Source organism: Amphiprion ocellaris, chromosome 15 (genome assembly GCF_022539595.1).
Source record: "Amphiprion ocellaris isolate individual 3 ecotype Okinawa chromosome 15, ASM2253959v1, whole genome shotgun sequence".
In the NCBI taxonomy this organism is placed as follows: domain Eukaryota; kingdom Metazoa; phylum Chordata; class Actinopteri; family Pomacentridae; genus Amphiprion; species Amphiprion ocellaris.
The window spans coordinates 11978836-11995034 of NC_072780.1; the positions used below are offsets into that span (position 1 = coordinate 11978836).

The 16199-nt window shown below is 38.3% G+C and overlaps 2 long non-coding RNA genes across 2 annotated transcripts in view; one reads left to right on the top strand and one right to left on the bottom strand.

The window, feature by feature from the left end:
- The window catches only part of LOC129350712 (uncharacterized), a 9133-nt gene extending 6415 nt beyond the window's left edge, over nt 1-2718 (top strand). Inside the window, exon 3 of the long non-coding RNA XR_008604195.1 lies at nt 741-2718. This is a non-coding gene — a long non-coding RNA (uncharacterized LOC129350712). The remainder of the gene's footprint in view (nt 1-740) is intronic.
- A 2607-nt stretch (nt 2719-5325) lies between these two features.
- Nucleotides 5326-15459, bottom strand: LOC129350616 (uncharacterized). Its single transcript, XR_008604081.1, has 4 exons — nt 15113-15459; nt 14243-14384; nt 8985-11927; nt 5326-8872 (listed from the first exon to the last, which is right to left on the bottom strand). It is a non-coding gene; the product is annotated as an uncharacterized LOC129350616 (long non-coding RNA).
- Nucleotides 15460-16199: the final 740 nt, after the last annotated feature.

A 16199-nucleotide genomic window follows, 5' to 3' on the forward strand; every position in this document is an offset into this window, starting at 1 on the left:
AGGAGGCCGTGAAAAACACTCCAGAAAGGTTCTCTTTGACAAAAATCATCATGAATTTTGCCGCAAAAAAAACGCCATAGCATCCTATGTCGATTAAAAAAAAATGAGATTTTTCAACATGTTGTAAAAACGTGCCATAGGATGAAATAATGTAGCAGCAATTAGAGCATGTCGCTCTAAAAACATCATTGTATAGCATGTCACTCTAAAAACGTCATAGTATAGCATGTCGTCCAAAAAACGTCATAGTATAGCATGTCGTCCAAAAAACGTCATAGTATAGCATGTCGCTCTAAAAACATCATAATATAGCATGTCGCTCTAAAAACATCATAGTTTAGCATGTCGCTCTAAAAATGTCATAGAAAAGCCTTTGGTCCACAAAACGTTGTTTTGTCCCGGCTGTCTGAAGTAGGTGAGGAGCAACACCACAACAGTCCAAACGCTGGTTTCCAGAGGGTTAGACGAGTATTTATTTGAAAGAGGAAGTTTACAACAACACAACATGTGAGGGGTTAAAAACAAATGGGTGTTAGTAAAATAAAAATAAATAAACAGAACTAAAAGTGAACTTCATGTTGACATTGATGGGCATTCCATCCAGGAACAAAGTAAAAGATAATCAATACAAAAAAAAACCTCTTCCTGTTCACCTCTTGAAGCCCAAAAACACACCGCAGTAGCACCCTAAACTAAAACTACCAATGGGTTTCCTGTTTTCCTTTCTGTACAATTCAAAGGTCCCTCTCTATCTCCCTACACATCCACCAACCACTGGAACACATCTCCAAAGTTCTGCCGGGCCAGCTCAGCTTCCCCTCAGAAGAAGTGCTGCCACCTGCCAGATGAAGGAGCCTTTTGAGAGGCAGCTGGCATCGTGATTGGACTGTACTTTGGTTTGTTCCAATCCAGCTTCAGCTCCAGAGACGGCAGGCGGGACGAGTCAGCGGAGGCCGGGTGGACGAAGGCATGCAGCTGAGTACAATCCAGAAAACAACAGAGGAGGAGTGCAGCAGCTCAGGGCCAGAACAAACAGAGTAGCATCGTATGTCTCTTAGAAAACATCATAGTATAGCCTTTGGTATGAAAAAATGACATAATATACATTGTATATTGTACAAAAAACAAGTCAAAGGAAAGAGACATACATTGTAGAATTGTAGTAATTGTGGGCTGACTGATTTACTGATTATCAGTATTTTATTTTTTACTGATTTACGGTAATAAATACATTTAAAAATGGCGCTACTTTGGCTCTGAACCTTAATCTACCTGTGGTCGCTCTGTCTTCTGGAGTGATTTGATTGGTTATACGTCACAAATAAAACTCCTTTAACTTAACATCTGTAAACAAAACAAAAACGTATCAACAAAGTTTCCTGTCAGTTTGTGTTCTTCTAAGTTTTTTAACTCCAAGATTTTAAATACTTTCATTTACTGAATATCGACTCCAAATGTCTCAGTTATAATCATTATCAGCCTTAAAAACCCACAAAACACCCCTCTATACTCGACCACACTTAGTACAGTCCAGTTCCCCCTTCTATAAATCTGCTTGGAATCGTCCACTTCCTGTTTGTCAAAGTGGCCTTCTACCTGGACAGGTTTTGTTGGAGCTCATGCAACAAACATTTTGGGTAACTGCACTTTAATATGGATGGATGACACTGAATTAGAGTCTGTTTTCATGAGACTGAGTTAAGATGTGTAGCTCTGTCATTAAATAGGAAATTATTTCTCAGAATTCACAGAGAAAAGTCTGAAATGTTTGCTAGGTTAGCGTCCCACATGTTCTTTAGCTCAGCTAAAGCTAACTCTCTCCAACTTCTGGATCTCTTGAGTTGCTTGTTGTTAAAATATCTTGCTGTAGGTGCTGAAGCTCAGAAAGTCTGAGATGTTTGTTCAAAATAAGCTCATTCTCAAGTCTTATCTGAACTGTCCTCTTTTGTTTGAACTTTCCCTAAACTTAGGAGTTAATGACAGAGCAGCACATCCAGACTCAGTCTCATTTATGTAGAGATTAAACTTCAGTGTCATTCATTGATGTTAAAGTGCAGTTTTTCAAATGTTTGTTGCACATGCTCCCGACCAAACCAGTCCAGGTGGAAGACGATGTGAAGAGAAAGCTCCAGAGGATGAATATCACACATTTACGTTGGAAATAAATGTCCTTTAATTTGACATTGTCATGCAAATGATGTTGAAATTTTTGAGTGTTTTGTTGATATTGGTTTCTAAATGTTTTTTGACACTCGGCCCCAAAGATTAAAACCTTCTACGGCTCACAAGCTGCAACAATTCACACATTATCAACTGTCTTTCTGACTAAACTAAGATTAAAAAGTGAAAAACTACCTGATTCCTGCATCATGACTGTAAATCTTTTTGGTTTTTATGACAGTAAACTGGATATATTTGGGTTTGACATTTTATAAACCAAAACAAGAAATGAATTACTGGAGAAAACGACAGATTAATGGACAAAGAAAATGTGTTTTCCAACATATATGGCTGAATTACTCCAACATAGAAGATACATACAATTTTAGTTCAATTTTATTTATATAATGCCAATTACAGGTCAAATTGTCTCAAGATGCTTTATTTTTATATTTTTTGTCATATTTAAAATATGACAAAGTAAGAACTTTAAACCTCTTGACTAATCCAATTTATTATTTAGTTTTTAAGAGACTAATTGACAATTCAAACTTTCGCCACTAAAACTAATAAACATGAGGTCAATAGAAGGAACAGTTTTAAATACTGCAGTCCCACGAAGACAAGAATAAAGTTTCTCAACAAAAACTAAATCTGCTGGTGGATTCCATGAAAGTCCTACTAAAGGATAATAAAGTGTGATACTAAAGGTTTGTGGTGCTAAAAATCTCCAAGTAAAGATATCAAGTTGAACATCTGGATGGAGGTTGATAAAAGTTGATCTCCCTTCATTTCTGTGGAGCGACTCCATGGATTTCATGGATGGTGGTTAAAGACCTGCTCTTCTAGTGGTCCTTCTTCTAGTCGCTGTGAAAAGTCAGTCCATCCTGGCCGACTTCAACACCTCTTCATGACTTGTTCTGCCTCAGACCTGGTGGAAACTCAAGAAACTCGGGAAAACCTGTGGAGACTCGAGGAACTCGTCAAGACTCGAAGAACTCGTCGGGCGGGGGAAGGTGTGGTGGGCGGTGGGGGGAGGTGGGGGAGTAGAGGGGGGAAGGCCGCCACCCACCTCCCCGCCTACTCTCCGCCCTGACTCCACCCAGACTCCGCCTTGGCTCCGCCTGTGTGGTCACTTGGAAACTACGATGACAAAGGGACGACGAAATTATGTTTTTTTATCTGATCTGTAGCTCAGTGAGTTAAGGATTTGCCTATGGAGCTGCAGGTCGCTGGTTCAAGACCAGACACTTCTTAAATTTTCTCAAAATCCTGACAAAGACAAAGAAAGAAAAAGGCCAGTGGTGGGTCTCGAACCTACGACCCTCCGCTTCGTAGTCCTTCTTCTTATCCCCCTGAGCTACTCGCTCAGATACTAATTCTTCTTTTTTTTGCGCATTTATCATCTATTTTTTGGCGTGTTCGAGTTTTTTTTTAACTCGAGTCTCGACTCGACCGTTTTTCTCAGGAGGTTGGACTTCAGCCTTTGTGCTGGAGGGTGGAACCCTCAATTCCAAGACTTTCCAAAGCCTCCAGACCTCCCGAGTCCTCAGGACCTGAGCTTTCACACAGTCTGAGGGCTGAAATTTTCTAAGTCCCACAGTAGTTCTCTGTTAGATTGAACTTTCAGACAGTCCAAGGACTGAAATCTTCTAAGTTCCTGAGTAGTTCTCTGTTAGTTTGAACCTTTCGACAGTCTGAGGACTGAAAACCTAAAAGTTGTTGAGCAATTCTCTGTTACTTTGAACCTTCAGACAGTCTGAGGACTGAAGTTTTAAAAGTTTCTCAGTACTTCTCTGTTAGTTTGAACTTTCTGGTTAACAGAAGCCTTAAAACTTGTGACCATGAGTCTTGATTTCACATTTAGACCATCCATCTGAGTTCTTCTCAGACCTTCACCTGTGGGTTTTTTAGAAATCCTCAACAAACTTTGATTCTCTTCACTGAACAGTAAAGTTTGTGGGGATCAGAAGGTAACATTAGTTTGATCAATGCCTTCAACAACTAGTAGACATTATCTGGAAAGCAGTTTTCTTAAATGTGTTCTTACTAAATCCGTCCACAATCAAACCAAGAACATAGAAAGAGGAAATGTTTGAAGAAACAACTTGATGTTTTCATTTCAGACTAGAAAACACTTTAAGAAAAAACGAGCAAAAACAGATAAAGCTGTTTTTGCTCTTTTTGATCGTTTTATTGTCTCTTCTGTTTAATTTGATCTTCTAAAGTTTAACTGGTGTCTTTTCAAATGTTTTGTCTTCAGTTTGATTCTTCTTAAATGTTTAGTTTTGCTCTTTTCTCACCTTTTATTCTTTTCTAATGTCTGATTTGATTTTGAAATGTTTTGTCTTTTTAAAGTTTAATTGTTTTTTCAAATGTTTTATCGGCTTGTTTGAAAAATTTCCTTTTCTTTCCCAATGTTTAATTTTTTGAATAAATCTTTAAGGTTTTTCTTTTTAAATGTTTTACCACCTTTTAATGTTTTTCTTTTTAAATGCTTCATTGTATTTTCTGTTTAATTCCTATTTAAAGATTTGTCTTTCAGATTTAATTTTCTAATTAACCATTTAATTTTTTAATTAAATGTTTTGTCTTTTTAAAGGTTTAATAATCTAATTAAATGTTTTGTATTTTTTTAAATGTTTAATATTCTTGTTTAATTGTATTTTTTAAATGTTTAATTATCTAAAATATTTCATCTTTAATGTTTAATATTTTTGTTTAAAATTTTTTGTTTAATTTCATGTTTTGTATCTTCTGTTTAATTATCTAATTAAATGTTTTGTCTGTTTAATATAATTTAATTGTATTTAATGTTTAATTTTCTTTTTAAAAGTTTTATTGTATTAAATGTTTTTTTCCTTTAAATGTTTTTTTAATGTAGTTTATTTCTTTAATCTTTTTTTCTGTCAAGATTTTAACCCCAACCTTAAAAATGAAATAAACCCTTAAATCACAATGAAAATACTTCTGTTGTCACAATCATGAGTTAGTCAGTTATTCAGTTTATCAAGCTTTATTTGTTTAGCACCTTTCACATAGATGACAAAACTAAACAAGCAAAGAGAAAAACTATGCTAAAACTATGATTGAAACTCAAAATGATATTTTAAAAAAAAAAAAGATTTAACATCATAATAAAATATGTTGTGTCCAGGGGATGGAGAGAGTTTATTGAAGTCTTCTTGGGCTCACATGGGAAATCATTTAAAATATAAACTTGATATTCAGTCTAAGGAAACTGCAGAGTGACAGAAGAAACAACAATATCTCCTGTTTTCTCCTTTAATGAGTCGACTCTTCTTGTGCTTTTAGACCAAAGAACTACAGATTCTTCACAACCTGCTCAAACTCTTGGTACAGGACCTCACCACACGGGTCAAGAAGGTTTCTGTCTCATTTCTACTCTGAACCTCACCTTCTCCTGCTCAAACTGCTGACAAATGTTTCTGCTGCTCTAAAGTCTGGTCTCCAGAACTTCCTAAAAACTCTCAAAGTCTCTTCTGCTGCAGGTTGCTTTGTAGAACTGTTGCAGAAAACCTCACTAAACCACATGGAGGGGCCTCAAGATAGTCGTCCAAATGAAACTGTACAAAAACCAAACTAGCACAACCCAAACACTAAAGTCTCCTGCAGCCTACCAGAGAACCTCTGAGAACAGAGAATCAGGACAGGAACTCTTACCTTCTAGACAACCAGCGTTGGTTCACAAGAATACAGAATGTGTCTGACCAAAAACCTCTAAAGACTCACTACAGCCAAGATAAAGACACAACTCAGCTGTACCAAATCCACTAATCACTGCACACATTAGCACCATGTGCTAACTGTGGCTAAAGAACCACCTTTACCAAGACAACTATCCAGTACAAAGCCCTAAAACACACCAAGAAACACATTAAAGTCTATTTTACTGCTGGAAGCTGCAAGCCAACGCCTAAAGAACAAACTAAAGCAACTGGAGCCAAACCCAGTTCAGTGGTGAAGAGAAACAGAGGAAATGTTTGTCTGCAGCTAAATAAAGCAGGAAGACACTGAGCTGCTCAGGTGTTCCTGATAACACCAAGCAGCCACCTGGACAGCCAATAGGAACACAGCTTACTGGAAGTCCAGAGGGCGGGGTTAGTGAAGGAAATTTAGTTTAAAGTTGAAGCAGAAAGTTAACAAAGAAAGTTGAAAACCACCTTCCGATACCTGAAATCTCTGAGTTTTCACACAAAGAACGCCTGAACATGTTAAACTGGTTTCATAGTAGAACCATCATTGTAAAAACTGCATAGTATGGTGTGTTGCTCAAAAAACATTACGACCCGGCTGTCTAGGGTCGCCAAGGAGCAACACAAAAACAGGACAAACGCTGGTTTCCAGGGGGTTAGGTGGCTATTTATTTGAAAGAGTAAGTTTACAACAACACAACATGTGAGCAGAAAAATCACAGTCTCTCTTTAGTTCAGCAGAAAATATTAGTTTTTGTCTTTTTTTATTGACCAAACTTTTCAGGAAGTTGATGAAGAATAATTAAAGCTCTCATGTAGAAGTCCAACTTATTTTCAATTCAATTCAATTTTATTTATATAGCACCAATTACAGTCAAATTGTCTCTAGACGCTTTACAGAACCCATATGCCTGATCCCCAGAGCAAGCCAAAAGGCGACAGTGGCAAGGAAAACACCCTTTTAACAGGGAAAAAAAACCTCGAGCAGAACCCGGCTCTAATGTGGGGGGACCCATCTACCTGCTGGCCGGGCGGGTTGAGAGGGACAGAAGAGGTAGAAAGGTAGAGATAGAGGGATAGAGATAGAGAGGTAGGGGGGGACACAAGGACCATAAAACACACAGTATAATACATGCATGATAAGACAGATGATACATGCAAAGTACAACTAACATGGAAACTAATTATAGTGTACGGCGTACGGTGTACGGCTCTGGCATTAAATATACTACATATATAGCTGGTGGTAAATTCAACAATATGTAGATGAGCAAATCAAGTATAGTAAGGCTAGGCAGAGTAGATCGGTGGAAATGGGCAGCTGGAGGTGGGAGAACAACCACAGATCTGAAGCATCCAGCTCTGGGAGCAGGGACACTCGGAGAAAGGACACAGAAAGAAACAGAGATCCTTGTGGAGAGTTTGATCTTAGAGTTTGTAACCCTGTTGGGTTTTTAGAGTCATGTGGATTGTTTTGACATTTAATAACCGAGTCCTGAAATAAAATTACAGTTGTGGATTTCTGTCATTTAGTCTGGACTAAACAAATAGCATAAATCTCAAACGTCATTATGAGAAGTCTGGATTGAGGTTTCTCACTTGATAATGAACAAAACATGAAATTTAGGTTGGTTTAAAGGAATATTCCACCTTAAATCTTTGAATGTTGACCTAAAAGGTTGGTTTCAGGAAGTATTCCACCTACAAGGTCCTCACACATCAACCTGAAAGGAACATTCCACCAAAAATCCTTAGACATGCACCTAAAATGTTGGTTTAACTGAGTATTCCATCCAAAATCCTCAAAGAGACCTGAAGGGCTGGTTAAAAGGAATATTCCACCTAAAACCTCAAATATAGACCCGAAAGGGTGGTTTAGAAAAAATCCTTCAATGTAGACCAAAAAAGTTAGTATGGAGGAATATTCCACCTGAAATGTAGACCTGAGAAGTTGGTTTGGAAGAATATACCATCCTAAACATCCTTAAATGTAGACTAAAAGATAGTTTGAAAGAAAATTCCACCTAAAATCCTCCAATGTAGACCTAAAAGGTGAGTTTAATGATATATTCCACCTAAAAATCACTACTGTAGACCTTGGAGGTTGGTCTGATGGTATATTCCACCCAACATCCTTTAACATAAACTTAAAAAGTTCGTTCAAAGGAATATTCCAACTAAAATCCTTCAATGTAGACCAAAAAATCTTGGTGGAAAGGAGTATTCCACCTTAAATGTAGACCTAAAGGATGGTTTGGAGTAATATTCTACTCTAAAATCTTCCAATGTAGACCTAAAAGGTTTATCTGATGGTATATTCTACCCAACACCCTGGAACATTTACCTAAAAGGTTGGTTTAATGGTATATTCCCAGAAAAACCCTTGAACATTGGGCTTAATGGTATATTCCACCCAAAATACTGATACATATACCAAGAAGTCAGTGTAAAGGAAATGTAGACCTAAAAGGATTGTTTAAAGGAATATTTAAATGATTATTTTCATTATTTAATAATCTGTTATCAGTCAGAACTCTGGCAAACTTATTTTCATCAGTTTTTTTAGTGGAAGTGACAAATAAAGGAGCTCTTGGTTTTTCCCAGCGTTACTGAGTCCAAAGCTGCTGTTTCAACACAGAACGTTCACATGCATCCTCAAACCTCTCAGCACTCAAACACCCACAGACAGGAGGCCGGCTGGACCGAGGCTCGGCGGCGTCCTCAGACCCACGAGTCGGGGAGTCGATGAACTTGTTGGTCCGGTTTGAAGGCCTCCGTGTGGTCCAGTAGAAGTCCACGTAGTCGGTGTTGGCTTTGAACCGCAGCAACTGGCCGCCATCAGGTGGACCGGCTCGTCCTCGTAGGGCTCCTCCTGTAGCCTTGAGGGAACCACAGGAACATTCAGTAGCTGTTGGAGTTCTTCCTGTCAGGCTCGTGGTAGAACGGCTCTGAAGAATCTTGTACTTGTCTTATCTGGAACAATCTAACAGCCTAAACTTTTAACAGCGGTGTAAAGAAGCAAACATACAGGCATAGATTAGGACTCACACTAGATTTATTTTAGAAAACAAATCAGCTTCGAGGCTAGATCAAATGTTCAGAGCTCACCTTGAATGCAGCCGTCTGCTGTCTGATAGTTTTTCTCATTGTAGTCTTCAATAAAGTCTTTTTCCTCATGTCAGGATGTGGTGAGACTCTTTCTCAGTCTCTGCAGACGTCCCTCATTGTGCATCTCCAGAGAAGAAACAGAAAAACTGGTCACTGCTTCAGCATCACAAACGTTCTCCAGCATTGAGAGTGTTTTAGGAATTAATTCATTGTGTTGTGAACTTTGAAGGAGCAGAAACTTTACAGCTGCCAAAGATATGAGCTCCAATTCTGGATGTTTTAGGAAATGAAGTTCATCAAATGAACACTTGATTATTGCTGATAACGCTCATTAAATTACTGAAGAAAACCTGAAAACCTGTAAACTCTCAGGCAGCTTTTGTTGAAGTTTGTCTATAATTCTATCATCATGTTCTGGAACCAGGACTCTGCAGAAGTTCCTTCAAACAGATACTTGTGTGTTTCTATTTAAGGCCTCAGGTTTGAACATACAGCAGAGGATTAGAAAGGAGTGATTTTAATATTTAAATCAGTCCAGTAAATGTTTGGAGTAAAAATGATTAAAATTTTGATTTAGATAGATTTGTGTCAAATAATATTCTAGAGTCTGACTTAAATATATCCAAATGAGTTCAGTGTATTTACATTTTACAGAATATTTGATTTCTTAATCTCAATACTGTAGCTTCTGACCCTAAATATTATGATGTAAATTTAAATATATAATATTTTAGTGCAGTCATAAACTTTAATCAGCTAAACTTACATAATAAATATCACTGCACAATCTTAACCTGAACATTCATATTACTGAGGTAAATTTACATAAATCATGATATTCTAGAGTCTTAACTGGAATATTTCTAACATTAATCTTTTTGTATTGTGCTGATAAACAACAATAACCCGACTTTCAGATAACATTTATTGTCTGTGATTGAGACTAAATTCCTCCACATTCTGGAATTTTACCTACAGGAGCTGTAGGAATAAATAAAAATAAAATCTGTTCATTTCCACATTATGCACATTTATTTATTCTTAATATCTCAGACTGAATGGTAACTGGCAGTAAAAACAAACTCATCTGCTGGACTGAATTTCCCACAATGGAAACATGGACAGAATTTAACACTCATGTATCCATGGCAACGCTAAAGTTTCTGCTTCTTACCAAAGTTCACAACACAAGTAAAGATTTTAATGTAAAACTTCAGGGATGACTGCTGACCATAAGTATTCTGATCAATACTTCATGATCAATATCAGGACAGATGTTACAACTCCAGCTGTTACATTAGACTGCAGTTATTCACAGAGAAATTAAAACATCACATTCCTTATAAAAACTAGATGGGACTTTTATTAAATAAAGTGTTGGTGAATAAACAGTGTAAAAAGTGCAAAGCAGCTCCATTAACCCTTTAGGCGCCACAGTTTTTTCAATAAAATATTCAGTTTTGATATCACTTTTTCAAAAGGTTGTGACTTGAAAATGATTAGAGATAAAGGCATACTGTAAATGAGTAAAATCATCAGTATGATCCAAAGTTTGTGATGGGAGTAAGTTCACTCATCTAATTTGCATATTATGACGTCACCAGGCGGCGGACATATGGATTACATAACTTTCGCAGATGTTTATCGATCAAGATGGCATTGCTTGGCTCAGAATTTGTCAGATTCCTGTCTCCACGATACCCAGCAGGCTCATCTAAATGTCTGATCCACTTGTGACACTGTTCCTCATCTCTCAAGGCAAACCCAGCCATCATCACCGTCATTTACGGCGGGGCCGTGAACGCCACTGCGGCCTCCGCCGCCATTATCAGTGCATTTTCTCCCGCGTCTGCCTCTATTTCCGCGGTTTTTTGCATCCCCGCTACCCACCTCACTATTAGCGGTGTTTTGACCACCCCTGCTACACCCACCACGCCACCCTGGACACGTTGAAGCAAAGCATCGGCTCCAGTATGTGCTGCTTGTGGACTATCATGGCGCACGGACTCGCTGCCGTTACGCACAGACGCAGCGTTACTTTCTGTCTCACTGGACGACTGAACATCTTCATCAGAGGGTGAATATTCCTCTTCAGAATCTGAGTCAGCCATTACTTGACGAAGTACTTTGTCAACAGTGAACAAACCTCTCAGAATGGTCAGTTTTCTCGGGCTGTCGTGCGCTCTGCTGCGCTCCGACTACGACCCTCGTCCCCTCGACCGGGAGGCGGTTTTCAAACTCCAAAACTTTGAATGAAAACACGCCCACAAATGATGCTCAGATTGAAGTTCCAGATGTCCGCCATCTCCTCGTGTAAAGTAGTAACCATATGAGGCACCATATTTGCAGCTATAGCTTGTTATGTTCAGCAATGTTGCTTGTCGCAATATTACAACTTTGGCGCTTAAAGGGTTAAATCAGGAGGTGTGAGACTTCCACAGCATGGATCACCATCTGCTGTGTTGATTCATAACTGAATGTCAGAATGAACTGAGCTAGAAAAGCTGCTTTGAGCTGCAACATTACGGTCTGACAATCCAACACCATCACAGTTTTCATCTGGTTGTTTTGCTTCAACATGCTGTGAAGTTCAGTTTTTACCTGAATCAATACAGAGATTCTATTTCCAGCCAAGACTGAAACAAAAATTAGAATGTTATGAGGTTATTAATGCAATTAAATCCTTTCAGATGGAAGGATTTACTTCTAAGTTCTAATTCAAGTTTCAGTTGGAGCACATTGCATCTACAAAGAAAAACAACGATACCTCCATAGCAACATTTAATAAACCTAAAGCTTCCCTGTTGGCACATTGGTGGAGTTTGTTACTGAGCATCTGAACCTTAAATCCAGTGAGACGACCATCTTCAGTCCAGGCCAGTCAGAGAACTTCAAGACCTTCCATCAGCTGGACCAGATGTGGCATCATCTCCCTCTGAACATCTGGATGGCAGGAGAAAAGACAGAAATCAAACACAGAAATACAATTTATTCACTTTCATCATTTTATAAAAGTAGCATGAACTTTAATAAAACTTGACAACATCAGCAATGAAACTAAATGTTTTTATCTCGTGTTGAAGCTAAATCTAAAGTCAATAGGGCTGCAACAATGAATCGATAAAAATCGATTATTAAAAGCGTTGGCAACGAATTTCATTATCGATTCGTTGTGTCGCGCGATTCATGCGTCACTCGCCATGTCGTGAAGCCGTCTACTTCACCTGCAGAGCTTGGTCAATGCTGGCTGACTGAAATAAAGTTTTGTTAAAAAAAAAAAAAACTCCACCTGCAGAGCAAGTTGAACAGGGCGAGGTGGATGCAGAGCGGAGGCGGTATTTTCAAAGGAAGAGTAAATTCAACAAATGAAACATGACCGACATGGAGAAAACTGTTTCACCGAAGTCCTCAAAAGTGTGGGAGCATTTTACGCTTCACAAAACAAAAAACATGCATAACATGCAAGCTTTACAAAAGTAATATGAGATGGCACAGGAGCACCACGATGATGATGCAGCACCTGAAACGGAAACACATTGGAGTCGCCGATGAGGATGAAGGGAGCTCAACAGCAGGTAAGTCACTACAGTATCCTACGTTTGTTCTGTTTTACAGTGAGGAAACGTAACGTTAGTCTCTCTGGTAGCTCTCCTGATGCTAGCATCTGTTTGTTAGCTGATTAATAGTGATAGGGAACGTGTGTGTGATACTTTTTCTTTCACTTTAATCAGCTTAAGCAGGGTTTGAATATGATTTATAAATAAACGTAACTTGCACACAATGGTGATAATAATTTAAAGATTAAGCCTCAAGTTTTAATTTTCTCACAACATCTGAGTGAAGACACTGGTCTGTGTTGGAGTGAGGCAGGATGAATTGCATTTAGACCAAACAGGGGTTAAAGTAACTTCTTACATCTCAATTTATGTAATGAAGCATTTTTTATGGTGCTTGTATATGTATGTATGTATGTATGTATGTATGTATGTATGTATGTATGTATGTATGTATGTATGTCTGTGCTTTCTGTTTTGCTCTTTGGACTTGCCTTAACCTAATACTGCAAATAAAACAAGATACCGACTGAGTTGTTGTAAATTGTGCTGTAATACATACTCATAATATACTATCTTTCTCATTTCATGAACAGCAAAAAATGACAGGCTTCATGATGAGAAAGACATCATGTCTACCACAGCAAGCAGCTGTCCTGACAGAGCATCCTCAACATGATGGTCACTGACATGAGGCCTCTGTCGATGGTTGAAGACGAAGGCTTCGCTACAATGATCTTTTTTGCTCTGTCAGTCCAAATCTTCTCTTTCTGAATAAAGCGGCGGAAATAGTTTTTTTTTATCCGATTCATCAATTAATCAAAATAATAATTGACCAATTAATGGATTATTAAAATAATCGTTAGCTGAAGCCCCAAAAGTCAATTTTAATGACAGTTTATCCTGAGAGGAGTGAGAATGTAGCTTTTCTTTCCTTTTTAGAATACTCCCTCAAAATATTCTGTTTATTATTGGCTTTAGAAGCATTTTTCTTTACTTATTTATTTTTTAGATACCTCAGACTGATACACTTTGCTGGTTTGCAGATAATTTCATGTACAATGACAATAAAGATCTTCTATTATAACAAATTTTGCTAAAACAAGAACTGCAAACCTTCTCAACCATCTCTCAGTCTGCAAAATTCCAACTGCGACCAAGAATTATCTGATGTAGTTATTATTATAATCTTTACTGAACCAGCCCTGGAATTAATAAAAATCTGTATATGGACATGATTTTCTCTGATGGGACCAATATGGAAGCTGAAGTAATTATTAACTATCCTTTGAAGGGAAAGATTAGATCTTCTTCAGGTGGATAAAAAAAATGCTCTCACTTAAAAAAAAAAAAAAAATGCATACAATAAAGTAAATCTCTTCTGCACTGCACACATACTACACTTTTGTATAACTCTGGATGTCAGAGTAAAGGCAGACAGATCCACCGATCAGCCACAACATTCTGACCACTGACAGCTGAAGAGAACAACATCCATCATCTTGTTCTAATGCAACGTTCTACTGGGAAACCTTGACATTCATGTGGATGTTTGACATGTACCACCATCTAAACACTGCAGGACAAACAACCCACTAGTCTCCATGGCAACAGCAGTCCTTGATGCCAGCTGCCACCCTCAGCAGGACAAACTAAAACTTCTCAGGAGTGGTCCGAGGAACACGACAGAGCTAAGCTGTTCACCTGGGTTCCACACTCCCCACATCCAGATCTGATTGAGCATCTGTGGGATGGTCCAGGATCAGCCTGGTCTAGGTAGGACCCACCCTGCAACCCACAGGATCCACAGAATCCACAGGACATCCCCAGAGGTTCTGATGAACCACTGGGTCAGAGGACTTTTAGCAGCATAAAGGGACCAACACAGTATTAGTCAGGTGGTCAGAATGTTATACTGTTATATTGTCATGCTGATTATATGATCAGTAAATGTTACCATCAATTATAACGTCCACATTGATCAGGAAAAAAAACAACAACTATCAGTTCATTCAGAAACTGTGGGGTTAAACCTAAAAACACAGACCTCAACAGCAGTTTGTTTCAAAGCAGAACACCAGCTTGTTTTCACTAAAGAAGCTTTCAAAGCAGCAATTAAATGACAGTTTTGTTCTCATTAAGTTCAGAGTCAGCCAAAATAATGTACACATATCAGGAAAAGAAAAACTTTTATAAATATTTCATTTGTATAAGTACTTCTATACATATAGATTCCTCTTTCAAAGTTTGATCAAATCATGATAACTCTGTGTCCTGTTGTACGATGTTTTCCCAACAGATGGCGCTACCCTCATGAATGGAGCATCAACAAGTGACGTCTACAACACAACAGAAATGTCTGGAAGCCAGTGGCCACCACTTTGAGCACCTCTTGTAATTGTAGAGGCCAAAGATAACTTTTATTAATCTCGTGGTGTCTGAATAAATTTGGTATTGAAATATTTATGGAAGTTTTTCTTTTCCTGATGTGTGTAAACATTATTTTGGCTGACTGTATAATGGGTTTCTGATAGGTCACCAGGCAACATCTATTTATAATAATGACAAACATACCTGCATTCTACAGGAGTGATTTTCCTCATGTGCAGGTAAAGATGTGTGAGGAGCTTAGAGATGACAGGAGCAGGAGTCATCCTCACTAATTCAGCTTCCACCCAGAAACAGAAAGACCACAAACAAACACACTGATATACTCTCAAACGTTCAACCTCACAGCCTCAAAATATCTGTTTAGGAAGTGTTGTGTTTCTAAATTCTGCTGAAAGCATTGACAGACATTCTCTTACAAGGTTGTGTAAAAAGCAGCCTGTCCTCTGAGCTACTGAGAAATCTTCCTGAACAAAGTTTCTACGTGTAAATCGGCTCAACAAAAACTAAAGCCTCAGTCAGAGACAACAGGTATTGCAAATTATAAACAACTTTCTTTGTTAACTCAGACTTTCTGCTTCAACCGCACATAAAAAGGGAAGTTTAACTCGTCAGGTGACTGAAAATGAACGGCTTGTGCAGTTCTAGATCCAAAAGTAGGATATTTCAACTCATGTTTTACTACAAATACATGCAATAATAAATAAATACAATGGCTGGTTGATAGTTTATCCACTATTAATGTCATTTTATATACTGGATTGAACTTGAGCAGTGGAAGAGAGGTTTAATTCAAACCAGCTGAATGTTAGACTTCAGTGCAGCTGAACGGGTTTCAGTTAACCTTAAAGTAAAATAACTTTTTTAAAAGCTAAAATACACAGCAGAGAAATACAGGTTGAGAAGTTCATTCTAATGACGGACAGCTACGGCAGCACTAACGCAGGTGTTCAGCGGTAAGTTAGCCACCTGTGTTAATTAGCCCGCTAGCTAACTTAGCCGCTTAGCTAGCTAACTTAGCCGCTTAGCTAACAAACTTACCCGCTTAGCTAGCTAACTTAGCCGCTTAGCTAGCTAACTTAGCCGCTTAGCTAGCTAACGCGTCCGGACCAACTGCTCAAACACGGCAAAACACAACTCTTCACAAGTCGCTGACTTAACGTACAACAAAACAACGCTACTGGTTAGAAGTATTATCTTCTTACCGTGTTTTACTCCAAAAAATACTGACGATAGGAGATGTGCCGCGGCTTCGAAGCGTGTGTCGATTAAT